Raw genomic sequence first — 26,897 nt, 5'->3', positions numbered from 1 at the left:
CCAACTTGACTGGGAGTCTCTGCATTAGTGACTATTAAGGGAAATATGTCCCTGTCCTTTAGAGTTATCACAGGTCCCCAGTTGTAAGTATCAGAGTAGGTTATGGCCTTATTGATATGCTGAAACAGAGTATAATTTCAAAGACTTTCCAGGAGAGTACAAATATCTATAACACACGAAGTAAAAGTTTGTTTGATACCAATTTCTTCTGCAAAAATAAAGTCAGAGATATTTAGAACATTTTTTTTTGCTAAATATACCCAAGTATTTTAATTTAATTTAAAGGAATAATTTCTCTATAACATGGGGTAAAACAAAAAGTAATGAAAAGAATACATCATTGGTTTTAAAAGATGACTTTCATTATTTTCTTGCAGTTCAATAGTCCATTGTTCTTCCAGTGCTTTCTTTGCTCTGGTGATGCGTCCAAGGTTTTATTTCATCATGGCTGTGTTGGTGAGGAATACATTCCAAGGTCAAGGCCACTTCCTTCTAGCTGGCTTTTTGGGGATCCTATATTCTAAGCATTGAGTAGCATCTTATCTCCAGGCTCAAAGGAATGTAGTGAACTTGTAAGGGAGAAGTCTCTAATACAAGCAAGGTCATTAATTACAGCTAAGGTCTGAGGAAATATTGTACATAGTTCTTTACCTTCATTTCTTAATCTACATACATAGCTCCTACCCCAATCATAGCCTGAAATGGTCTTCTGTACAGAATTTCATAAGGAGTCAACTGAATTCCACTTCCAGGAGCCGCCCTTATCCTGAGCAGGGAAAGAGGTAAAACTTGATTCCAATGGAGATGAGCTTCTTGACACAACTTGGCTATATTTTTCTTCAAACTGTGATTCATCTATCCTACCCTCCCAGAAGCCTGAGGTATCCATGCCATGTAGAGGCTCCACTTGACTCCTAAAACTTTACTAACCTTCTGTGTAATTTTTATAGCAAAAGCAGGTCCATTATCACTCTGAATGCTGCTGGGTAGGCCAAAATGATAAATTACTTATTTCTTTAGGGCTTTCACTACCTCTGAGGATTTCTCAGTTCTAATAGGACAGGCTTCTGCCCATCCTGAAAAAGCACCAACAAACGCTAACAAATATTTCCACCCTTGGACCCTTAGCACGTGGGCAAAGTCTGTTTGCAGTCCTCAACTGGATGCTGCTCTTGGTATTGTTTCCCTTTCTTCTTTTGATGGGAATAAGTCTTGGGGTCGTTCTTCTGGCACACAATACATCTAGCAATTACTTTTTGTATGGCTTTAGAAATTCCAGGACCTGGGAGCAATTTAATAGTTTAACAGTTTAATATATTAACAGTTTAATATAGGTGGTTCATGAATCCCTTCTGTAGTGAGTGGCCTCACGCAAATGCTTCATGACGGGCTCTACTAAATGCCAAGGAAGAAGTGTAGCTCCTTTCCTAGTCTTTCTCCATCTATTTTCATCAAATATCGTCAGCTACTATCAGGACTTCACTCATCAAAACCCCATCTCTTAACTTTTTCTAAGTTTGCAGTTGAATATTCAGGGTCCAACGAGTCTAGAACAGGTGTCAAACCTTTATAAATGTTCCTCTGGCAGCTCCTTTCACTGTTTGACTGGCAGGATTGTCTCTTTTAGCTAATTCTGCTAGAATAAACTTCATCAACTACTTTAGCAAACTTATGCATCCGTTCAATCCTTTGTTTTCTATGAATTTATTTAATGAATTTTCATCCACAAAGCCCTGAGGTCACCTCTCAGCCCTCTGCCCAGTTTTCCTTTGGCACTCTCCTCTGCTGCTCGGTCCTGAGCCCCCGCCTGCTGTGGTTGGGGCTGAGAGCGATGTCAGCTCATTTGCAAGCTCCTTCAATTTTTCCTCCCACCTGGCCTAAGTGCCCAGGGCAGCCTTTAGGGGTTTCTTTTTTTTTTAAATCCTCTTTCATTATACTCTTGGTTTTATGATAACATTTTTATGCAGGGAGATTTTTATCTCAGACTTGGTCCTGGGGTTGGCCAGGCCGGACTGCCAACTTCCCGGTCGTCGGAGGGTGAGAGTTGGATGAGCGTCGGAGGGGGTGACCCGTATCCTGAGATTGTAGGATCAGAGGGTGACCTTCGGTATAATATTTAGGTTTTGTTTTCCTCCCAGCTTAGCCACAAGGCAGTGTGCAGGATAGAAAGGTTTAAAGGTCGAATATAGTGAAAAAAAATGTCTCTTGCTGCTACTGAAAAATTGTTGTAAAATGTCATGAAAGTGTTTCTAAAGGTAGGTAGGCGCAAGGGGGTGTAGCTCAGTGGTAGAGCGCGTGCTTAGCATGCACGAGGCCCCGGGTTCAATCCCCGGCACCTCCACGTTCTTCACCTAGGACTGCTTTTTCAATTTTTAAAAGGCTCCAGGGATGGCTCCCTTCCAGGGATGGCTCCCTTACTCTTTCCTGCTTGTTTCTTTCTTGTCTTTCAGTATTTTTAACTCATTAAAAAAAAAAAAACCCTAGAAAATCGAACTGATTTTATTTTGGTTTTAATCGAGGCATCTCTGCTTCAGACCTTGATACCACCCTCGGTAGCTGCATCAACAGGCGCAAAACAAGATAAAAACCTGGGGGAGCATTCGCTCCCGAGGATTCAAGAACTCGAAAAACAAGGGACACCGAATTAACAAGCTTCATCACAATAGTTACATTTCGCAGGACTAGGGAAGAGCAAGAAGCACAGAAAGGAAACACAAAACCAAATGCGAAATCCACAGGAAATCTTCAGATCGCTTTGTTTTTTGAGCTGTTCCAGGGTCAAAGAACACTGCAGGAAGAGAAGGCTCTCCTATGGGTTTCTCTACCCTTGCAGCCTCCCATGCGTCCTCACCCATACTTTTTTCCCTGTCCCTCCTTCCTTGTTCTACCCTTTATATGCATTTCTTTGCCCCATTGTTCCTGACTTTAAGTTACTTTTAAAGTCTGATGTAAGTTTCAGCTCGAGAGAGTTCTTATTGGGCTTAAGTTCTAGACTTCTCTGATTGGCCTGCAGCAGCAGTGCTTGGCTAGTTTTAGATGAATTAAGGAGGAGAATAAAAATTTGGCTCCATCCCTCATTTTGAAAGGCCTCATATGTGTGAACACCTCAACACACTCTTCCAAGCCACTCTGGGGCCACCACCTAGGCCTAGAAGTAGTTGCATAATTAACATGGTCTGCGCTCAGAAGGGTGGGTGAGGAAAGAAGCCTGTGCAAGCCCTGGAAGCATGGAGAAGCAAGGCTGTTTTGGCAGAGAATTCTGGGAGCCCTGGTAAGTGGAGTGTGGACTCTATGCACAGCCACAGAAAGATATGTGGCTAGGAGAGGCCCCAGGACATGAGAACCTCTTGCCCAGGGTTAAACGTGATGCTGGGTGTATGCTCCAGAGTTTAAGGGGATATTTGTGTTTAACAGTACCTGAAATGGTTCTTTCCAATGCAGATCTAAGGTTAACCTTCCATGCTATCTTTTCCAAAGTGACCATTTTTCTGATTCATGCATGAGTCTCGTTTGGCAATCCACTTTTACCTGCTGGGTGTAAGACTGTATGTGTGACATTAGATTAGATTTTGACAATAATCACACAATTAGATTCCTCTACCTATTTAGGGTTACTGACTGGGTCTGAAAATTAAATGACAAAGACAGGAGAAAAGGATAAAAGTTTATTTAATATGAGTTATATGTGACACAAGAACCTTCATTAGGAGATGAAAGCCCAAAGAAACAGACCCAAGTATTTTATGCTACATTTGGTGAAGCATGTGACAAGAATCTAATGAACCAATTTAATGAACAAACCAAACAGGAACAGACTGATAGATATGGAGCAGATTTGTGGTTGCCAGACAGGAGGACGTTTGGAGGGCTGGGTGCTGGAACTGGCTGCGTCAAGGCGGTGTAGATCGCAAAAACGCTGGCTCGCTGTCTTGTACACCTGAAACCAGTATAACTGGTGTAAGATTGTACATCAAGTATTCTTGAATAAAAATGAATTTAAAAAAACAAGGTGAAGAGATTAAGAATGACAAATTGGTACTCACAAAACAGTGATGGGGTGTGGAGTACAGCATAGGGAATATGGTCGATAATATTATAATAACCACGTCGGTGCAGGGTGGGTCCTAGAGTCCGTGGGGGATCACTGTGTAAATCACAGCAGTGTCTGGCCACTGTGCTGGACCCCTGAAACTGATATCAAATACTGTCGAATGCCAACTGTAATTGAAAACGAAGAGAAAAATGCTGGTAACGAAGACTAAGATGACTAGAATTATCTATTGATCCCTTTAACAGACGGAGAAAGGGAGAATACACTCTGTCTGACGGGTGCTGACCGATACCTCCCACAGACAACTCTGATTAGTTTATGGTCCATTTCTTTAAAAATTCAAGGTATATTTTGTGCTGGATATGCTACAACTTCTTAACACTCTTAAAGGAAGCTACCTTTTGTGAACATCTACTTAGATGACAGGACTAATACTTCCAGCGTGAGCAGGGCACCTTGCTAAAGGTTTGAGTTAACAACTATACTGAGAGTACATATAACTTCAGATTGTTTGTGGTTTGGAATGCTATGATATGAAAACACAAAGATTTTTAACTGTCTTGGGAACCCATATTAAAAACTGGAAAATATTAATGATTTATTAGAGGAAAATCAACATCTGAAAAATAGCTAAGTTATAAATATCGAAGCTTGTAGATAACTACTACCCCTAGTGAATACCCTATATAGCTACTATTGTAAAGCAGTTTTGCAAATGATGTTAAGAATTCAGAGGGACATATTCACACATAACGATCTACCATTACAGAAAGATACTAGCCATCTCAAAACTCAGCAAAGACTTTGGCATTCCCAAGATGGCCATTTGGTGACATCCTTTTTTCCATATCCTTGCCAATACTTGTTGATTTATTGATAATAGTCATCTGACAGGTGTGAAGTGACATCTCATTGTGGTTTTAATTTGAATTTCTTTGATGACTGATGATAAGCATCTTTTCATATGTCTATTGGCTATCTGTATGTCCTCTTTGGAAAAGTGTCTGTTTAAGTTCCCTGCCATTTTTTAATTGGATTGTTTGGTTTTTTGGTGTTGAGTTGTAAAAGTTCTTTGCAAATTTTGGATACTAACCCCTTATCAGATCTATTACTGGTGAACATGTTCTCCCACTCAGTAGATTGTCTTTTCCTTTTGTTGATGGTTTCCTTTGCCGTGAAAAAAATTTTTAGTTTGATGTAGTGACATTTGTTTATTCATTTATTTTTTGTTTCCCTCACCCAAGGAACTATATTAGGAAAAAAAATTACCAAGAGAAATGCCAGAGAGTTTACTGCCTATGTTCTCTTCTAGGAGTTTTATGGTTTGGGGTCTTACATTTAAGTCTTTAATCCATTTTGAGTTTATTCTTGTGTACGGTGTAAGAAGGTGGTCTAGTTTCCATGGTATTTCTGGGCTCTCTATGCTGTTGGATTTATCTATGTGTCTGTTTTTATGCCAGTAACATTCTGTTTTGATTATTATGGGATTGTAGTATAGTTTGATATCAGGTGGCATGATAACTCTAACTTTGTGCTTTTTCAGAATTGCAGTGGCTATTCAAAGTCTTTTAAAGTTCCATATAAATTTCTAGTTTACTTTATCTAGTTCTGTGAAAAATGCCATTGCTGTTTTGAAAGAAATTGCATTGAATCTATAGATTGCTTTGGGTAGCATGCACATTTTAATTATGTTAATTTTTCCTAACCATGAGCATGGTACATGCTTCTATTTATTTGTATCTTATCAATTTCTTTCTTTCTTTCTTTTTTTTTTGGAGTTTTTGATTTCTAATTCAATTACATTAGTAGTTATTAGTCTGTTCACATTTACTGTTTCTTCTTGACTCAGTCTTGGAAATTTTCATATTTCTAAAATTGATCTATTTCTTCCAGATTGTCCAATTTATTGGCATATAGTTGTTTATAGAATTTTCTTATAATCCTTTGTATTTCAGTGGTGTCAGTAGTCACTACTCCTCTTTCATTTCTGATTATATTTATTTATTTTTTAATTATTTTATTGTTGTTCAATTACAGTTGTCTGCATTTTCCCCCCACCACTCCCTCCCACCCCATCTAAACCCACCTCCCTCCCTTGCTTCCACCCTCCCCCTTGGTTTTGTCCATGTGTCCTTTGTAGTAGTTCCTGAAAACCTCCCTGCCCCCTGCCATTGTCCTCTCCCCCCTCCCCTCTGGCTATTGTTAGATTGGTCTTGATTTCAATGTCTCTGGTTATATTTTGTTTGCTTTTTTCTCTTGTTGATTATGTTCCAGTTAAAGGTGAGATCATATGGTATTTGTCCCTCACCACCTGGCTTATTTATCTTAGCATAATGCTCTCCAGTTCCATCCATGCTGTCACAAAGGAAGACACAAACAAATGGAAGCATGTACCATGTTCGTGGTTTGGAAGAATGAACATCATCAAAATGTTCATACTACCCAAAGCAATTTATAGATTCAACGCAATCCCTATTATTAAAGTACCATTGACATATTTCACAGATATGGAACAAACATTTCAGAAATTTATATGCAACCATAAATGACCCCAAATAGCTGCAGCAATTTTGAGAAAGAAAAACAAAGTAGGAGGGGTCACAATGCCTGATATCGAACTGTATTACAAGGGCACTGTAATCAGAACAGCGTGGTACTGGCATAAGAACAGGCACATAGACCAATGGAACAGAACAGAGAGCTCAGAAATACACCTGAATCTCTATGGTCAATTAATATTTGACAAGGGGGATGATTTTATTTATTTTTGATGAGTCTGGTTAAAAGTTTATCAATTTTATTTATCTTTTCAAAAACCAGCTCTTGGTTTCATTGTCTTTGTTTTATTTCTTGACACTCTATTTCATTTTTCCCACTCTGATCTTTATTGTTTCCCTTCTTCTACTCATTTTGGACTTTGTTTGCTTTTCTTTTTTTTTTTCTATTTATTTAAGTGTAAGATTAGGTTGTTTATTTAAATTTTTTCTTGTTTCTTGAGGTAGGCCTGTTTTTCTATGATCTTCCCTCTTATAACTGTTTTTGCCATAAAACATTTATCATAAATTTTGGGCTGTTGTATTTTCATTTTTATTATTTTCAAGGTATCTTTTGATTTCTTTCTTGATTTCACTGTTAAACCATTCATTTTTAATATGTTATTTAGCTTCCATTAATGTGTGTGTTTTTTAATTTTCTTCTTGTAACTGATATGTACTTTTATACCATTGTGATCAGAGAAGATGCTTGATATAATTTCAGTCTACTTAATTTGGTAGCCAAACATGTGGTTTATCCTAAAAATTGTTCTGCATGTAATTGAGAGAATTGCATCGGAGTGAAATGCTTTAATATGTCCATAAATCAATTTGGCTTAATGTGTCATTGAAGGCTGTTGTTTTCATGTCGATTTTCTGTCTGGAAGATGTATCCATTGATTCCCACCAACACTGCACGTGGGTTCCCTTTCCTCCCCAACACTCGTTTATATATATATATATATATATATATATATATATATATATATATATGTATGGTTTTTGTTAACTTATTGATGGTGACCATTCTGACAGGTGTGAGATGACAATTTATTATGGTTTTGATTTGCATTTCTCTGATAATCAGTGATGTTGAGCATCTATTCATATATCTAATGGCCATCTGTATGTCTTCTTTGCAGAAGTGTCTATTCAGATCTTTTGCTTATTTTTAAATTGGATTGCTTTTTTCTTTGGTGTTGAGTTTTATAAGTTCTTTATATATTTTGGATATTAACCCCTTTTCAGATGTTTCATTGATGAGTATGTTCTCCCATTCACTGCTTTTCTTTTCATTTTCTGACAATTTCTTTTGCTGTACAAAAACTTTTTAGTTTGATGTAGTTCAATTTGTTTATTTTTCTTCTGTTTCCCTTTCTTGAGATGATATATCAGAAAAGATATTACTACAAAAAATGTCCAAGATTTTACTGCCTGTTTTCTTCTATGATTTGTTATGGTTTGACTCTTACATTTAAGTCTTTTATCCATTTTGTGTTTACTATTTTGCGTGGGTAAGAAGATGGTCTAGTTTCATTTTATCCCCCACAGATCAGCCTAGTTTTCCCAACACCATTTATTAAATAGACTGTCTTTACCCCATTGTACCTTCTTGTGTCCTTTGTAAAATATTAATTGACCATAATGATTTGGGTTTATTACTCAGCTCTCTATTATGTCCCATTAGTTTGTAGGTCTCTTTTTATGTAAGTACCATGCAGTATTGATTACTATGGCCGTATAGTATAAGTTTATGATTTCTGGAAATTTGTTCTCTCTGAAGGGTATTTTTTAATGTAAGGATCCTTTTTTAAAGTATGTTTTATTTATTATACTATTACAGTTGTCCAATTTTCTCTCCCTTTTTATCACCCTCCGCCCTCTACACCCTTCTCTCCAGCAATTTCCCCACCCCTTAGTTCATGTCCTTGGGTCGTACATATAAGTTCTTTGGCTTCTCCATTTCCTATATTATTCTTAATGTCCCCCTGTCTATTTTGTGCCTACCAAATATGCTTCTTCCCTGTTCCTTTCTACTCATTCTCCTCCTCCATTTCCCCACTGATAACCCTCCATGTGATCTCCATTTCTGTGATTCTGTTCCTGTTTTAGTTGTTTGCTTAAGTTTTTTGTTTTTTGTAGTTGTTGAAGTACAGTTGTCCCATTTCCCCCCAAAAAATGCCCCCCGCCCCATTCATCCTGCCTCTGACCCTTGTACCTACACCCTTTGGCTTTATCCATGTGTCCTTTATACATGTTCTTTGATGGCCCTTCTCCTATTTTCCCCCACTGTCCCCCCCCCTCTTCTGGTTACTATCAGTTTGTTCTTTATTTCAATGTCTCTGATTATAGTTTGCTTGCTAGTGTGTTTTCTTGTTTAGGTTCAACTTATAGGTGAGATCGTATGGTATTTTTCTTTCACCACCTGGCTTATTTCACTTAGCATAATGCTCTCCAGTCCATCCATGCTGTTACTAAGGGTAGGAGCTCCTTCTTTCTTTCTGCTGTGTTGTATTCCATTATGTAAATGTACCATAGTTTTTTGATCCACTCATTTGCTGATGGGCAATCAGGTTGCTCCCAAATTTGGCTATTGTAAATTGTGCTGCTATGAACCTTGGGGTGCACAGATTCTTTTGAATTGGTGTTTCAGGATTCTTAGGGTACAATCTGAGCAATGGTACTGCTGGATCAAAAGGCAGTTCCTTTTTTGTGGGTGTGAGGAAATTCCATACTGTTTTCCACAGTGGCTGCATTAGTCTGCATTCCCACCGACAACAGACTAGGGTCCCTTTTCTCCACAACCTTACCAGCACTTGTTTTGAATTGTTAATTATGGCATTCTGAGCAGTCTGAAGTGGTATCTCATTGTGGTTTTAATTTACATATCACTGATACCTAGAGATAGGGAGCATCCTTTCATATGTCTCTGGGCCCTCTGTATGTCCACCTTGTAGAAGTGTCTGTTCAGGTCCTTTGCCCATTTTTGAATTGGGTTGCTTGTGTACCTGGCATGGAGGTGTGTGAGTTCTTTATATATTTTGTAGATCAAACCCTTGTTTGAGGTTTCATTGGCAAATACATTTTGATGAGGTCCCACTTGTATATTCTTTCCTTTATGTGCCTTAATATAGAGGATGTATAGGTGAAAGTATTTCTGTGTGGAATATCTGAAATTTTCCTGCCTGTGTCTTTCTCTAGGACTTTTATGGTGTTGTGACTTATATTTAAGTCTTTTGTCAATATTGAGTTTATTTTTATCTGTGGTGTAAGTTGGTGGTTGAATTTCTTTGTGTTTTGCGTGTGGCTGTCCAGATATCCTGACATCATTTGTTGAAAAGACTATTTTTACACCATTTTATGCTTCTGTCCTCTTTGTTGAATATTAATTGACCATAGACACATGGGTTTATTTCTGGACTCCCAATTCTGTCCCATTGGTCTCTGAGTCTGTTCTGATGCCAACACCAGACTATTTTGATTATTGTGGCCTTGTAATATAGTTTTATATCAGCTATTGTTATCCCTCCTACTTTGTTCTTTCACAAATTGTTGTCTTTTATGTTTCCATGTAAATTTTTGAAAAGTTCGTTCCATGTCTGTGAAATATGACATTGGTATTTTATAGGGATTGCATTGAATCTATAAATTGCTTTGCATAGTATGGACATTTTGATGATGTTAATTCTTCCAATCCATGAGCATGGTACATGCTTCCATTTATTTGTGTCTTCCTTAATTTCTTTCTTCAGTGTTATGTAGTTTTCTGAGTACAGGTCTTTTACCTCTTTGGTAAGGTTTATTCCTAGGTACTTTATTTTTTATTGTTGCTATAGCAAATGATATTTTTTCTTGATTTCTGATGCTGATATTCATTGTTGGTATATAAAAATACCTTCAATTTCTGAATATTGGCTTTGTATTCCACTGTTTTGCCAGGTTCACTTATTAGGTCACGTAGTTTTTCTGTGGAGTCTACAGGGTTTTCTACACACACTATCACATCATATGCAAACAGTGATGGTTTTACTTCCTCCTTTCCAATTTGGATGTCTTATATTTCCTCTTCTTGTCTTGATTGCTGTGGCTAGGACTTCCAATACTATGTTAAATAGAAGTGGTGAAAGCAGACACCCTTGTCTTGTTCCTGATCTTAGTGGGAAAGCTTTTAGGTTTTGCCCATTGAGTATGATGTTGGCTGTAGCCTTAATTATATTGAGGAATGCTCCCTCTGCTCCCACTTTGCTGAGTATTTTTATCATAAACGGGTGCTGTTCTTTGTTGTAACAGCAGCTTAGGAGAACATTTTATTCTTGTGAACATCTCCCCTGTCCTGGTAACCAACCCTGAGTGTGCCAAGAAATAATAGCCAATTGCTAACTGCCACATCTGCTTTTGTAACTTGCTTGCTTGCTTCGCGCGCGCATATAAAAGGGCTAGCCTGTGAGCACTCGGCGCGGCTCTCATCTGCAGCTCTTCAGAGCACCGTGTCTCCGGGACACATCGAGAGTCCGCCCCTGCGCAGGTTAAAAGAGTTGGCCATTAAAGTAACATCTCTGTAAATGTCCTGAAAGTCTCCGAACGTCTGTTTCTGGCGTCAGTGGGTGCAACATTCTTTATCAAATGTTTTTCTACATCTATTGAAATGATCATGTGATTTTTGTCTTTCATTTTGTTTGTGATATATTACATTATTGATTTGTGAATATTTTACCATCCTTGCATCCCTGAGATGAATCCCATTTGATCATGGTGTATGATCTTTTTAATGTATTGCTGGATTTGATTTGCCAATATTTTGTTGGGGATTTTAGCATCTATGTTCATTAGCGATATTGGCCTCTAGTTGTCTTTCTTTGTTGTGTCCTTATCCGGTTTGGGTATTAGGATGATGCTGGCTTCATAAAAAGAGTTTGGGAGTCTTCCTTCTTGGATTATTTGGAATAGACTGAGAAGGAGAGGGGTTAGGTCTTCCTTAAATGTTTTGTAAATATATCCTGTGAAACCGTCTGGCCCAGTGCTTTTGTGTCTGGTGTTTTTTGATTACCTCTTAGATTTCATCAGCTGTTATAGGTCTCTTCAGGATTTCTGCTCCTTCTTTCAGTTTTAGGAGATTATATTTTTCTAGAAATTCATCCACTTCACTCAGGTTTTCAAATTTCTTGGCATATAGTTGTTCATATGAATTTTTAAAATTCCTTGTATTTCTGTAGTATCAGGTGTGATCTCTCCTCTTTTATGTCTGATTTTATTTGTTTGGGTCTTTTTACTTTTTTTTCTTGATGAGTCTGGTTAAAGGTTTGTTGATATTGTTTATCTTTTCAAAGAACCAGCTCTTGGATTTATTGGTCATTTGGATTGCTCTTTCAGTCTCTATGTCATTTAATTTTGCTCAGATGTTGGTTATTTCCTTCCTTCTACTAGGTCTGGGCTTTGTTGTTGTTCCTCCAGTTCTTGAAAATGTAGGGTTAGGTATTTATTTGAAATGTTTCTATCTTTTTTAGGTAGGCCTGTGTCACTGTGAGCTTCCCTCTCAGGACTGCCTTCGCTGTGCCCCATAGGTTTTGGATTGTTGTGTGTTCATTTGATTTCTTCCTTGATATCATTATTAACCCATTCATTGTTTAATATCTGCATGTATTTGAGTGTTTTTGATTTTTTTCCTTGAGATTGGTTTGTAGTTTCAGGCCCCTTTTTCTGAGGTGGGTCACCTGTAGGCAGCATATGTGTGGGTCATATTTTCTTTTCTTTTTTTTTTTTGATTTTTTAGAAGTTTTATTGATTTGAGAGAGGAAGGGAGGGAAGAGGGGAGAGATAGAGACATTGATTCATTATTCCACTTACTTATGCATTCATTGGTTGACTCTTGTATGTGTCCTGATTGGGGATCAAAGTCACAACCTTGGGATATTGGGACAATACTCCAACCATGCCTCCTGACCAGGGCCCTCAACCAATTGGGAGAACTTTGACCAAGGTGAAGAAGGTGCCCATGACAGGGCAGAGACCTTCAAAGGTGGATGTCCCTCCAACTCAGCTGCTGTCCCACACAGCAAAACCAGTCTGGGTGCTTCTCCTTAGGAAGGACATTAGTTGTTTGGCTTTGGCTACTATAGACAATATGCAGGTTTGTAAGTCTCAGACACTGATCCATTAAACTGAGCTTTGATTACAGTTTTTAATTGTGCCTTTATTCCCCTTAGTTCATTAAAAATGTAGTTGTTTTAAAGATCCTATAAATATAGAGTGACCACCCACTAATATGGGATATAAGTCACCCCTCTCACCTCAATATTTTTTTTTAAAAAGCAGAAATTTCTTATAGGAATCTTACTGATCACACAGTAGTTACAACAATGTCAGATATAATGATGTATACAATCTAAACAAGACAGGCCGATTAAGAATGTACATAATGTAAAAATATACATATTAAAAGTTAGCCATGTAGACAGACGCATGCAGCAGGAGTAGGTGATGGGAGCTTGGGGGTTGAAGGCCCATATGCAGTAATATTACCTAATCCCTCCATTACAACAAACGATTTCCACTAACTGATGCAGGTATTCCATACACATCCAAATACACAAGGGCAGATCATGACCCGCTACATGTAGTCTAAAGTGGTCTGTGATCTCTTTGTGATACTCCCATAAAAATAGTAAATAACGAAGCCCATGCAGGTAGTAGGAAGCATTGGTTATTCTAGTTGGACTTGGAAAATAAGTTTTACTTTTTGACATTAGTATCCGTGAAGAGAATATATCTCCTTTCACTGCCTTCTTCACAACTGACACGCACTTACAGTGCGGGAATTTCAATGGTGGTTTGACCTAACAGTGATAACTGAAATACTCTTTAAAATGTGGTAACTTTTTAATCACATATTTTAGTCACACACCTAACGTAAAACATGGATCATCTGTAGCTTTAAGCCTAAATGTAGAAGTGCATCTGAATTTTAACGTTTTTAGTTTGAGGATTCTGTAGTCCTAGCCCTGCCCTAAAGAGTGAAACTGATACAATAGCTTGTTTAATTACCAAAGCAGGCACTAGTTTGAACTCTTTGATCAGAGAATATCTGAAACAGAAGAAATGTCACTTTTTCTTCTCTGGGTCTTTTGAGAAACTAGACCAAAATAAATTATTCAAGGTTCCTACTGAGCAGTGATATTTTTCTGTGTGTTACTGCCTGGAGAACAAACCAAGTAAGAGCTTCATAACACTGAGAGAGTGTTGACTTGGGGTGTACTCACTAGGAATCAGGAGGAACCTTTAATAGAAGTTCACTTTTCTTACACACCCCTATTTGGCCTGCTTCTTGCCAATTATTATGGCAAATGCGTTTTGGGGGGCTATGCTTGACAACTTATGCTTAAAGATCCTCTTAGAGACCTCTCTAGTTAGGTAGAAACCCTTCAATTAAAAAGTTGGCAGGTTCTGTGAACCTAGAGAAAAGATTTACTGTCTCTGAACACTCAAAATGCAAGTTCCTATTGTGGAAAGAGCATTAAAATAACTGAAGATCTATTTTATTGGTAACTCAGAATGCAAATTATTTTATTTTTAAACTTCTAAATCTGAAAACAAGACAGCCTGGGTTAAATAATATAGTTTTCTAAAGCTGAGTGTGCTCATTTGGAGCTCAGTTTTTCTGCTTGAAGTACAAAAACAACTTTCTAAAACTCCTAGGCAGGAACACTACTGTTTTTGATGATCTGTGATTAGATGAACTGATCAATCTCAGTTGGTAACATCCCTTTTTTTCCTGTTGGTAAGGGTTTAAAAAATTCTAGAACAGATGCATTTTTCTAGTCTTACACCAACCATTTCATTCCAAATGTCTCCTGAGAGGCATATACCATATACAGGAATCCATCTTCATCCTTCTCACTTTCATACCCTTCTGAAATTGGTGTGGATACGCTCACCATGCTGTGCCCATTCACTAACAGGAAGAAGGCTTGATTAGCGTTGAGTTGTAAGTGCCTTCTAATTATTTTGATGAGTTCACTCATGTTCACATGATCAGGTACAAGAAACTTGGTTTTATCCAGGACAGGAAGCTGCTTCTCACCCTTGTATCGTTCTATGATCACCGGGATTTTGGTCGGATGCTGCTCTCGGATAAGTCGGACGTCTTCTACTCTTTGTCCGAAGGTGCGACGCTGCTTGAAGGTCTCTTCTGACGGCAGGCGCGGGAGCCTTAGGAGGGACGGTGAGGCAGATGGTCCCTGCAGCTTCAGGAGGCGTCGGATGCGACAGTGGCGACAGCGACTTCTCCTGTGTCTCCTCAGCCCGCAGCCGCATCAGGTGACCAGCGCACCGCCCCTGGAGGCGGGGCGGGGGGCGGACTCTGCAGCCGCCATGTCGTGCGTGGCCTGGTCATATTTTCTTATCTGGAAAAAATGATTGATATGATTTCAATTTTCTTGAATTTGTTGAGGCTTGTTTTGTATCTTTTCATATGGTCTATCTTTGAAAATGTTCAATATTCATTTGAAAATAATGTGTGTTGTGCTTTTTGGGGATGAAACGATATATTTATATAAATATATGAATTAAGTCCATTTGATATAGGGCATTGTTCAATGCCACAAGATTCCTTTTCATATTTTGTTTGCAAGCTATATCCATTGTTGATAGTGGGGTGTTCAAACCCCCTAGTATAAGTTTGTTGCTATATATATCTTTCTTGAAATCCTCCAAGATTTTGGTTATGTATTTGGGTGCTCCTATGTTGGGTGCATATATGTTTCCAATGTTTATGTCTTCTTGATGGATTGTTCCTTTGAGAATTATGAATTGTCCTTCAGTGTCTCTTTTTATGGTTTTTGTTTTGAAATCTATTTTGTTTGATATGAGTATTGCTACCCTATAGGAGACCGTTCTGCATGGTGTGGGCCCAGCTCCCACTTGGAGAGGCCAGTGGAAAGTGAGGTCCAGCACACGGGACCCATGCCCACGGTTGGGTTTTCCCATGGGGAATCAGGCCTGCATTGTACCTAGGCCGCTTTGAGACTTGCTTTTTGCTAAAACTCCCTCACCCTGAATTGAGGCAGCAAACTTTTACTGCATATCTGTAAAGTAACTTCCTAAAATCTATGCTAAACCTTCCAAGGACAAGTGTAACCTGTTCAACCACTTTTCCCTTTACATTTGCAAATATCCTTGGTTTTTTTATGTAATTAGCAACATCCTCTCCTTTGTTTTCTGTAAAAGGTAACCACCTAAAGCGAACCTGTGCATAGTAAGTGAAGACCATCCTCAATGTAATGTGCCCAGAAAAGCAATAAAAGCCTGTCCAGGCAAGGCTTGGGGTGCTCTCCCTTTGAGAGAGTGGCCCAGGCGCTCTGAGGTGCTCTTCTCTTGAGAGAGTGTCCGTGCCGTCCCTTTTCCTCCACAGGACTCGGTAGTCCGTGTGAATTTGTCTCATCTCAGCCACAACACTGCAGACACTGCAGGCCAGGGTCTGCATCAGCTGGTGCCCGGAACAGGGACCCAGGGCCATGAGCCGCAGTTGTGGTCAACACACCAACTTGGTCAGAGTGCGCGCATCAGCCCAGGTAAGGGCCGACGACACCGAGTGCTTTTCCACCGAGTGCTTTTCCGTTAGGTTGTAGGGTGTGTTGGATTTCAGAGGAAAAGGGTTTTCTTCCTGGGTCACACTCCCTTGCCGCCACTTTGCAACTGTACCCTCTTTAGTAAGCAGGAGCCTTGCTCTCTCTTCCAAGCATCTGCCGTAATCTCTCGGGCACAGGTCAAGCAGTTAAGAGCCACGAGGGCGCTCACCACTAGAATTCACCCGTGACAGGATTAGCTGGACGTGGACCAGGACAGAACACTAGGTTTCTCACCAGCCGCTAGCAAAAGTCCACGCAACGAGAGGACGGAAGTCCACTGTAAAAACACTCATGAGCCCATCCCCGCGGCACAACCCCCAACCAGGTCTAGGCTTGGGAGAAAGAGCAAAGACTTTCCCTTTAATCAGCTTTAAAAACAGCAACTAGTTACAGGGATATTTTAAAAGCATCTCAGCAAATTTTTTCTTTTAAGCCACCTTTTGTAGTCCTTTCGATTTTGACTTAAGACTCTGAAGATCGCTTCCAGAAGAATTTAGTGTTAGTCACAGGTTTTGTATGAGAGCTTTTTGACATTCGCCAAGCTCCGAAGACCAAAGGCACTTCCTCCCCTCCGCCGAGAAATCAGGTGTTCCCACGTGAGTCGGAACCTTGTGAGGGTGTCTGGGATCAATTCCTGAGACGTGCAGGGGCTTTTTGGGACCTCCAACACTGCTTAATTTAACTTCTGGCTCATCCAGGAAGCGCCATGTAAAGGCTGGTCACCTAGCACTACAAGCCCCCCCTCGCAGTCCTAAATGCTGGGGGAGAACCCGAAACCCATAAGCAGGGTGAGGGTACTCAGAGAGTCCAGTACCCCTCTCCCTGACTGTCTTTCACTAACAGCACATTTTGACCCACCACACTATATCCCTCAATAGCTAACTAGCTGGGGTTCAGCACAGGCGGCAGAATCTGAAAAGACAACAGTCGAAGGTAAAAAGGAGCCCTTTAAAAATAGCAAGAACGGGCTCTGCTTTATCTCAAGAGCAGGAAGTTTCCCTGCGGGTGTTACAGCAGCTCCTCCGGGGGGCGGGTTGCAAGGTGAAGTAGCAGCATCTCATGCAGCTTTTGTGAACTATAAAGGAATGTTACCCTGCTTTTCCTGACAAAGGAACCTTAGATATCAAGGTTTGGGAAGAAGCAGGTGATAAGTTAAAATCTCTACAGGACAGTGGTGTTTCTATCGGAACTCAAAACTTATTAACTTGGGGGCTAGTCAAGACTGCTCTCCTGCCCATGTGGGCTAAGAAACAGGAGCTAGTCACAGAGGAGGATAAGGAGTCTAGTTCAAAGAAGGGAGTCACGTGTGATGTAGTGGGAGAACCAGCTATGAAAGTTCTGTCTGCAGCCCCACCGGAGGACCTGCCTCGCAGCCAGCGCTCCTTACTTCAACCCTGGGAGCGTTCCTCCGCGCAGGATGACTCTCCAGCAAGAGGGCCAGAAGATTCAGACAGGTATCCTGTCAGGGCCATGTGCCGGCGCCTTCGGCAGGCAGCGGAGGCTGGGAATTTAGATGCCCTTTCAGTCTTCCCCATTATAGTCAAGGGTCAAAGAAATGTCCACGAGCCCTTTCCTTTTTCCCTGTGTAAGGATCTAAAAAGGGGCATTAGAGAGAATGGGCTTAAGTCTCCTTATACTAACGGGCTATTCCAAGCCATCGCTGACAGCTACAGAATGGCCCCTTGTGACTGGATTGCTTCGGCCAGGACAGTCTTAACTCCAGCTCAGTTCACTGAGTCTGGCATTCAGAGTACTCTCCTCGAGCCACCCACCCAGCAGCCGAAAATGCACAAATGAATAACCCTGTCACCCTCTCTATGCTGCTTGGGTCTGGGGATTTTGTCCCCGCCACGGGTCAGGCCAGGCTTGATCCTCGTGCTTTTAATCAGAGTGCTCAGATTGCTCTCAGAGCCGTGAAGGCTGCGCCCGATTCTCAGGCCAGGGAAACTTCTTCCTCTACCAATATCCGTCAGGGGCTGCGGAGGCATATATTGACTTTATTGATCGCCTCCAAGAAGCCATTGAAAGGCAAATAGATAATGACAGAGCAGCCAAGTCTTTTGTGGCAGCCAGCTTATGAGAATGCTAGCAAAGACTGCAGGCAGGGCCGTTACAGGACCCCTGCGAACTTCCACCAAAGACATCAGTGAGTTTATCAGGCTTGCCAAGATGTCGGCACAGAGCAGCATCAGGCTTCCCTCTTGGCAGCTGCAATTAAGGGAGATCCCAGATGTTACAACTGTGGAAAGCCTGGTCACCTGCGCAAGGACTGTTTGGCCACCTCAAAAAGGGGAAAAGGTAAAGACAAGCTTCTCCCTGGGGATTGTCCACGCTGTGGCAAAGGCAGACATTGGGCAAGGGAATGCCGCTCTAAATTTGACAAAAGTGGCCAACCCATTCAGGGAAACTTGCAAGGGGCGCCTGCTCCAGCGCCCCCAACCCCAATTGGAGCTTTCAGAACAGCAATCAATAACAGGGAATTCGAGGAAATGCACAATTTCCAACCTTGGTGCAGCCACCTGCGGAAGCGCAGGGTTGGACTTGGTCACCACCGGCCAGCTCATCTTAAAGGAACAGGCTCAAGTAATTGTAGCTCCCACCGGTGTCTGGGGACCTTTGCCCTCAGGAACGGTTGGTTTAATCTTAGGGAGATCCAGTATTACTACCAAAGGCATTTTTGTTCAGCCAGGGGTCACTGACCCAAGACTATCAAGGGGAAATTAAAATCATGCTTAAAGCTTCTGGTTATCATCTTATTCCTGCCCTGACGCCTATTACCCAGCTGCTCCTACTCCCCTACGTGATGTCAAAGACTCAAAATACAGTGAGGGGAGAGGGAGGCTTCGGTAGTACAGACAATCAGACAGCTTTTTGGACAGAATCAATCAAATTAAATAAACTAATCTTACAAATAAAGATAAAGGATAAGACCTTTCATGGCCTCATAGATAGGGGAGCCCACATCTCCGTTACCTCAAATCAGTTTTGGCCTCTGGAGTGGCCTCTGACAGACAGCGGAACTCCTGTCACAGGTGCTGGAGGAGTTTCTCAACCACAAAGCAGTGCATGGGCTCTTAAATGTTACGGACCAGAAGGGCAGGTAGGGAGAATTCGACCCTATATCTTGCCTATGCCCCTTAATATTTGGGGCCCTGATCTCCTCAGTCAGTGGGGGATGCAGACTTCTCTGCCACATCTTTCCTAGTGGCCCCCGCTCTCATAACTCCCCTACCTCTCACCTGGCTCTCCAACACCTCGGTATGGGTTGATCGGTGGCCATTTGAAGGAGAGCCACTTGAACAGACCTGTCTTTTAGTTTAAACAATTAGAAGTAGGTCATATTGACCCCTCTAACAGCCCTTTGAATATGCTTATTTTTGTTGTGCCAAAGAAATCTGGCAAATGGAGGCTTCTTCACGATCTAGGAAAAATCAATGAATCCCTCCAGCCTGTGGGCCCCCTACAGCCAGGAATCCCTAATCCAGCTTGCAGTCCAAAGGATCGGCCGCTTTTAGTTATTGACCTAAAGGATTGCTTCTTTACAATCCCTTAGCAGAAAGGGATCGGGAGGGTTTTGCATTTTCCCTCCCAGTCATTAACAACTCTCGGCCTTTGCAGCGCTTTCAATGGAGAGTTCTGCCTCAGGGATGCTTAACAGCCCAGCTATCTGCCAGCATTCCGGTCAAACAGCCATTCAGCCAGTAAGAGATCGATTCCCTGGTTCAATTATCTATCATTATGTGGATGACATCCTGCCCGCAGCTCCTTCACAAGATATTTTAGCAAAAAAGCAAGTTTCAAAGCCGCCTGGGTACAATGCAGGCCTAATTCCCCAGGCAGAACCCATCTGTGGGTGTGGGTCCTGCCTGCCGGACCTTGCTTTCCACTGGCCTCTCCGAGTGGGAGCTGGGCCCACGCCACACAGAATGATCTCCTATACTACCCCAAGTTTTTCTTCCCGTGCATTTGCTTGGAATATTTTTTCCAACCCTTCACTTTCGGTCTGTGTAGGTCTTTCTTTCTGAGGTATGTCTCCTGTAGGAAGCATATGTGTGGGTCCTTTTTTCTCACGATGTGGTCAATGTCCGCATTGTCCCTAAGGGAGATTTTAGGTGGTGAATCTCGGAATCCAGGAAAGCAAGAATATTTACTGCTAGTGACGTCACAGAACGGTTATTCAGGAGTGACGTGTGAGCAATGACAGGAAAGCCGTCATCCTGGGACGCCTGCGGCGCTTCACCACCGTGACTCCTCGTCCCCGGGCGTCGGGTCCCTTCCGCCCGCTGCGCTCGGGCAGGTGCCCGCGCAGCCTGGACGCTTGCACCGCATCTCGGCCACCTGCCGGGACAGGGAGCCGCGTGTGTCCCTCTCACCAGTGTGTGGCCCGTATTGCACACGAGACGCCCGTCCCCCAGCCGGACACCAGCAAATAGTTCACACGTGTTCACCGAGTGAACGCGCCCCCTTCCCGGGGCGAGACCGCACCTGCCCGGCGCTGCGCTCGGCCTCCCTGCACCCTGAGCCCTTCGGTTCAGAGCCCTTCTCAGATCCAGCCCGTCCCCACGCTGGCCCGCGGTCCCCTCTCCCCCATCCCAGCGGACACAGGACGGGGACGCGCCAGCGGAGGACCCGCGTGGGCGGAGGGGCTGTGGCGGGTCGCGCGGGGGCGAATGTCTTGGGACGCAGAGCGGAGGGGGCGCAGGGATGTCTGCCCCGGGAACCTCGAGAACTTCGCGGGGAGGAGCGACCAGGACGCTGCCCTGGGAGGGACAGAGGGGCTGGTGAGGGACGGAGGGGCCAGGAGAGGCCGGCGGCGCTGCGATCCGGTGGTTCGGGGTTCGGGGACAAGTCCGGGTGAAAAGGGGAGGGCGGCGCGTGTCTGCAAAGAGGACTGGACCCTGGTGCGCGGTGGGGACAGGAGAGGGTGGGCCGGAGCCGCCTGCGGGAGGTTTGGACGGGTTACGTTGGGAGCAGGAGGGGGAAGGGCCCGCGCGGAATTCCGCTGGAAGCAGAGAAGGGAGGTTTGGGGACGGGGACCGGCGGGTGGGCGCAGGTGACGGAAACTGTGAGAGAGTCCAGGAGGGTTTGTGGGGAGAGCGATGGGGCAGGAGAGAGGACACGGAGTCGCGCGCTAACACGGCTTTGGGGGGTCCTCTCCCCGGTGGGAAGGAGAGGAGAGCGGAGTGGAGCGCCTTCACCGCCGGACGACCGAGCGCACCCGGCCTCTGGCCTCTCTCGGGCGCGCGTGGCGCAGCGCGGGTCCGGGGGTTTGCGGATCCGGAGCCGGCTGAGGGTCCACATGGGTGCGCTCTCCAAGACCGCGGAGCTCACCCCTCTCTCTCCTGGTTCCGAAAGAAGAAGAACCGGGAAAACCGGCGTCCGGGGACTGTAGTGAAGGAACGAAGGAATTCACCCGTTTCCGCGGTGCGACAACAGGGAGAGGGTCGCTGGACCCCACGTGCAGACGCGGAGGCCCGGGACGCCCGAGTCAGGGACCCGCGCAGCAGGCTCGTTACACGCGCGCTTTCCTCTCCAGCCCTTTCTTTGGCTGTTCGGGTGCCGGTGGGGAGAGTCAGCGTTTATGCATCAGAAATGTCCCTGGTGAGAGAAACGGCCCTTCCGAGCGGCCACCGCCCCCGGGGACTCTGGTGCTCACTGCGTGCTCGGCCAGGGGAAGGGCTGAGACAGAGTTTGGGGACAGCTCTGGTCCGATCAAGTGACATGACTGACGGAAACGGTCTTCTTGCCGTACCCACGGTGAGCAGTTTTCCCTAAAGGTGAAAGTTAACTACCACGGTATTGCACCAAAATTGCAGCGGGTGGCGTGTGGACCCGAGGAGTCAGGCAGAGGTGCCAGAGCATAGTAGCTCCCTCTCCAACCCCGTTGCTAAAGTTGGGACGGTTGTTGCCAGGAGTCACTGCGTCCGGAAGTCCCTGGGGCTGGTGTGGCCTGTGACCTGCATTGCTGAATAACTGGGACCACAGTGGTGTCTGACGCCTTCTTCTGCCCTCTTCTGTCTCCAGTGCGACCCTACCCCAGGGTCATAGCACCCAGAGCCGATGTGACAGGACCCCCCCCCCCCAGGTCTCCAGGAGGAACCCTTCCCCTCAGTCAGGGGCCCCAGAGCCGGGGTGATGGGAACTGCTCTTCTCCCCGGTGGGACAGTTTTCCAGACGCACAGGGGACAGAGCCAGTGTGCCCGGCTCCCTGCTCTGTCAGGTGGGAGCCCTTCCCACGCCCACAGGACTCGGCTGTCAGGCAGGACGTCTCTCCCTCCCAGTCCGGGGCCCTCTGCACTGTGACGGGACCCCACTCCAGGCAGGGAGAGGCCCCTTCCCACACTCCCAGCACCCAGAGTTCAGATGGCAGGGCCCCCTGATTTCTCAGTGAGGGCCCCACCCCACATCCACAAGACCCCGAGGTGGTGAGAGCACCCCCGACTATCCCACATCGGACCCCCCACTCTCTCTGGGACCCTGGCTGATGTCAGAACACCAGCTGTCCTCTCAGGTGGGGCCTCTCCTCCTGCTCACAGCAGCCAGCGCTGACGCGGAACCACAGCTTCCTCTCCCTGGCCGGGCTTCTCCCTGCCACCCCGGGACCCAGGGCTGAAATGACAGCACCCCCAGTTCTCTCCGGGAGGCCCCTGTTCCCGCACCCACAGCGCACAGGCGATGGGACAGGACCCGTCACACTCACAGGCCGTGGTGTTCCCCGCAGCCACGGACCCAGAGCCTCTGCGCTCCTCGAGACCACAGGGCCGGTGCGGCCGAGCCCCGTCCTCCCAGAGGGGGGCTGTCTGCGGGCTCCCGGGACCCAGAGCCGAAGTGACGGCCCCCCCCACCCCTTCCTCTCAAGTCAGACGCCTCCCCACAGTCACCAGGCTCAAAGGGAAGGGTCAGGACACTTCCATTTCACAGGGAGGGGCCTTTGTCAACCCTCACCGGACACAGGCGTGCGGTGTCAGGACACGCCCCTCTGTCATGTGGTCCTCTCCACACTCAAGTGGCCCAGGCCTGAGGTCACAGGACCCTTACACTCTCAGGTGGGGCCCCTAGCTCATAAGACCCAGAGCTGACCGGACACGACCTCTTATGCTCTCTGGGGAGGACCCAGAGCTCATGCTGTGGGACTCCATCCTCTCTTAGGTACTAGTACTTCCAACAGTCAGAGGACCCAGGGCTGACTTGGCAGGACCTCTGCTCTCTCAGTGGGACCCTTTTCCACACTCTGGTACACATCGCCATCTAGTGTGCATCTTTGGGATAGCATCTGAGTCGAGGCCCGCAGGAAATGCTCTTTTGTCTCCACCTTGTGGACATCTTGGGAATAGCACCTTTTTGGTAGCATCTGCTCCTATCATTTTGCAAGGTCACTTTGAAGCCCCATTGCCCCTCAGGCCATCACGGCCTCAGTACGTTTTCTGTGCCCAAGTTTACGTTCTATCCGTGATGCTCTTCTGCATGTGGGGTTCCTGACTCTCTCCTGTGAGGTTCCTGTGCCTATGTACGTCTCAAACTTGGTGGTTTCATTTGCCAATCTGTGTCATACCTGTTGGATTAGACCAGCCCAAAGATTCTTGAGGTTAGAAGAACAATTGTTTCTCCACCATGTAAGCAAGCAGTCAGATATTTAATAGGAGGTGAATTTGGGGAGTACACGTATGTCAACATTTACTTAAGGAAGATGTAACAATGTAACTAAAGTAACTTATTCTCAAAACTGAATATGCCAATGAAATATGGAGCAATGTACTAATTTAGTTTGTGAATATACAACTTCTATTTGAAGTTTCATAGGTGGGCATGAAGAGAGCCAACATTTTGCACTTGGCACGTTGATTTTAAACTGGCTGTTAAGAAACAGAAGACTGAGAAATTACTTAGGATTGTCATCTCATTTCTTCCTAAGAGGTTTAGTTGCCACAGTTTGGTTTGGGAAGAGAGCTTCAGCACCATCACCTCAGCTTCAGACAGTGACACTCCTAGCAAGAGCTTGTTGACCCTCTTACAATACTCCTTGTGTCTTAAAGTTTTGGGGGTTGCCCAACGAAATTTAACCTGGCGGGTATGCTGCCCTTTTTTATAAATTACCTGCACGTCCCCCATTTCATCTTTCAAAACTAAGACTGTTCTTCCATTTTCCAAAATACCCTATATACCCAATATTACTCATTGTGTTTGGTATTCATTTGAATATTAATTCCCCATGTGTATTAGACGTTGAATATCTCCTGTTAATTTGCTTATGTTAATTTGATTTTTGTCCCAGATGTTAGAACTTAGAAGGTATGAAAAAAAATTTTTTTACTCCCCCACAGGTTTGGTGAGCCAGCCGTGTGACATTCATGGCTGGGACACTAATTTCTGGAAAGTGCACCTGCTGAGAGATCATGGACATCTCCTGGCAAAAGTATATGATTTTTTTTTTCTGTCAGCCTTTTTGGTCTATTTCTAGAGGGTTTGGCGTAATTTAGCAGTGATGCCAGTTATTTTCTTCTCTTCTACACTTACACTGGCATGAAAAAGTATTTGTGAGCCAGCTGCTTGGACTTAGAGAGTCAGGAATGTTCTTTATGGGCTCCTGGCTCTGTTTACATTGTGAGGACTCAGTTCTGCTCCTGCATCTGGCAGCTGGGCTCCATTGTCCAGCTCCAGCTCTGGAGTCTGGCTGTGGGGTCCTGGTTACACATCTGGGTTCTGTCTCCTGGGTCTGTGTGTCTGGGATCTGGAGTCTCTTATGGTGTGGCTTCATGTCCTGGGTTGGCGTTTGTTGTTGATGTTGGTGCAGCTCTGGCTCTAGGGTCTGATGTATGGAACCCGGTGTCCAGGGTTCTCTGTCAGTCTCTGGTGTCCAGTGTCTGGCATTCAGGGTCCATGGTCTGACCTGGGTTGTGGGGACAGTTTGGGATTGGGGCCGGGGTGTGGGGTTCAGCTTTTGGTTCTGGGTCTGCTCCGCGGTCCAGGTTCTGTACTCCAGGGCCTGTGTCCAGGTCCCGAGTCTGTCTTTGGTGTCTGGCATCTGTGCAGTGATGGTCATTAGCTCCAATTCAATGGCAGCAGGAGTTCTGGAGTTGGGGTGTGGGGAAGAAGGAAACTGTAAGTAGTGCAAATAGCTTCATTTTGATACTAATGGCTGTGAGTGCAGCAAGGCTGTTAGGAAGCTCAGTATTGTTCCAGGTGCATCATGAAGCAGCACTGTTGTGGGTCAGCCCAATGGTGCTGCTGCTTAGTTGTGAAAGCATGGTGGTTGTGAGGGGGCCCTGAAGTGAGGCAGCCCCAGGGCAAGTTCCCTCTCAGGCTGTGCTGCTCAGCGTTTCTCTGCTCTTTCTGGTCTGGTCCCGTCATTTCCTCTCTGCTCGGCTGCATTTGCACACAAAGAAATGCACATTGGAAAAAGGGTCCCTCCTAGTGAGGAGATCAGGCTGGGTGAGCAGAGAAAAGGCTTCTGGTGTTGTCACCAGAGCAGTCTAGGTTATTTTTATTCTTAAATTATACCAAGTTTTCCTCTTGTACATTTTTTTGTTTACCCAAACTGAGACTGCCTTTTTTGTGGCAGCTTACTTAAATTATACAGAGGAATAAAAATTAATTCAAAATCCTACCCAAACAGGTAATGACTGCTATTGTTTTAAGTATATACCCTTTCAGACATCTCTACTAGCAAATTTCCATTCTTGTACTTTCTCAGGATTTAATTTATTTTTCTGCGCTTGTAATATGGATGCAAAACATATGAATTTTCAACTGTTTCCCCCTAATGGGCAGATTTATCACTATGTTTTTCCATAGGTTTTTAATATATTATTTTTATTATTCAGTTCCAATTATTTTAAACTCCAATTGATTCATTTTGCGGGTCATTTAGAAGTGTATTACATAACTACCAAATATAAGGAGTTTCCAGTCACTCATTTTTAGTGAATTCTGGCTGAAGTGCAATGAGAGCACTTAGAGAAACATGTTGTATATAATTTCAATGCTGCAATGTTTGTTGAAACTGGCTTTCTATTGGCTTGGCCAAAAGAGAAAAACTTTTTGGAGGATGGAATTATGAAAATGCCTGAAAGGTTGCAGAAAGCAGTGGGACAAAACGGTGAATACATTGTTCAATGCAGTTATTGGTGAAAAAGAAAAACGTCTCTTTCATTGTGTCTTTACCTAAAAACCAAATGACTCTTTTGGCCAAGCGAATAGCGCAGTGTTCCAAGTGTGCATCTCTGCTGCCATCTCGTGGGCATTTCAGGAATAACATGTTAGGGGCAGGTGAGCAGGATAAGTGGTTGACTGTAGTAGAGTATTAAGGAATGTTGATTGCAATGTTATTTAGACGTGTATTTAGTATCTTTTAAATATCAGGGCTTACCAGTTACCTTTTGTTCCTGATTTCTATATTAACAGCAATGACAGTAAGAAATATACTGTATATAATTTCAGTCCTTTGAAATTTGTTAAAACTTGCCTTAGCACAGGATGGTCCCTTTGAAAATTGTCCCAAGTGTGGCTCTCTGCTGCCATCTCATGTGTCACTTGGGAATAACAGCTTCGTGCAGACGGCAGGAAAAGTCATTGGCTATAGTGAATTATCTACTAAGGGTTGGTGGAATGTTATTTGAGAAGTGTCTTTCATTACATTTAAATGAAAGGACTTTCTGGTTACCTTTTGTTTCTGAGTTCTACATTAGCAGC

At 44.0% G+C, this 26,897-nt stretch overlaps 1 non-coding gene and 1 pseudogene across 1 annotated transcript; one reads left to right on the top strand and one right to left on the bottom strand.

The window, feature by feature from the left end:
• Positions 1-2,269: 2,269 nt before the first annotated feature.
• Positions 2,270-2,341, top strand: TRNAA-AGC (transfer RNA alanine (anticodon AGC)). The gene has a single exon. It is a non-coding gene; the product is annotated as a tRNA-Ala (tRNA).
• A 10,346-nt stretch (positions 2,342-12,687) lies between these two features.
• Positions 12,688-21,509, bottom strand: LOC112302480 (microtubule-associated protein 1 light chain 3 beta pseudogene; annotated as a pseudogene).
• Positions 21,510-26,897: the final 5,388 nt, after the last annotated feature.

Source organism: Desmodus rotundus, chromosome 11 (genome assembly GCF_022682495.2).
Source record: "Desmodus rotundus isolate HL8 chromosome 11, HLdesRot8A.1, whole genome shotgun sequence".
Taxonomy (NCBI): domain Eukaryota; kingdom Metazoa; phylum Chordata; class Mammalia; order Chiroptera; family Phyllostomidae; genus Desmodus; species Desmodus rotundus.
Note: the sequence above shows the minus strand (reverse complement) of the source record. Positions and strands in the feature narration are given on the sequence as shown.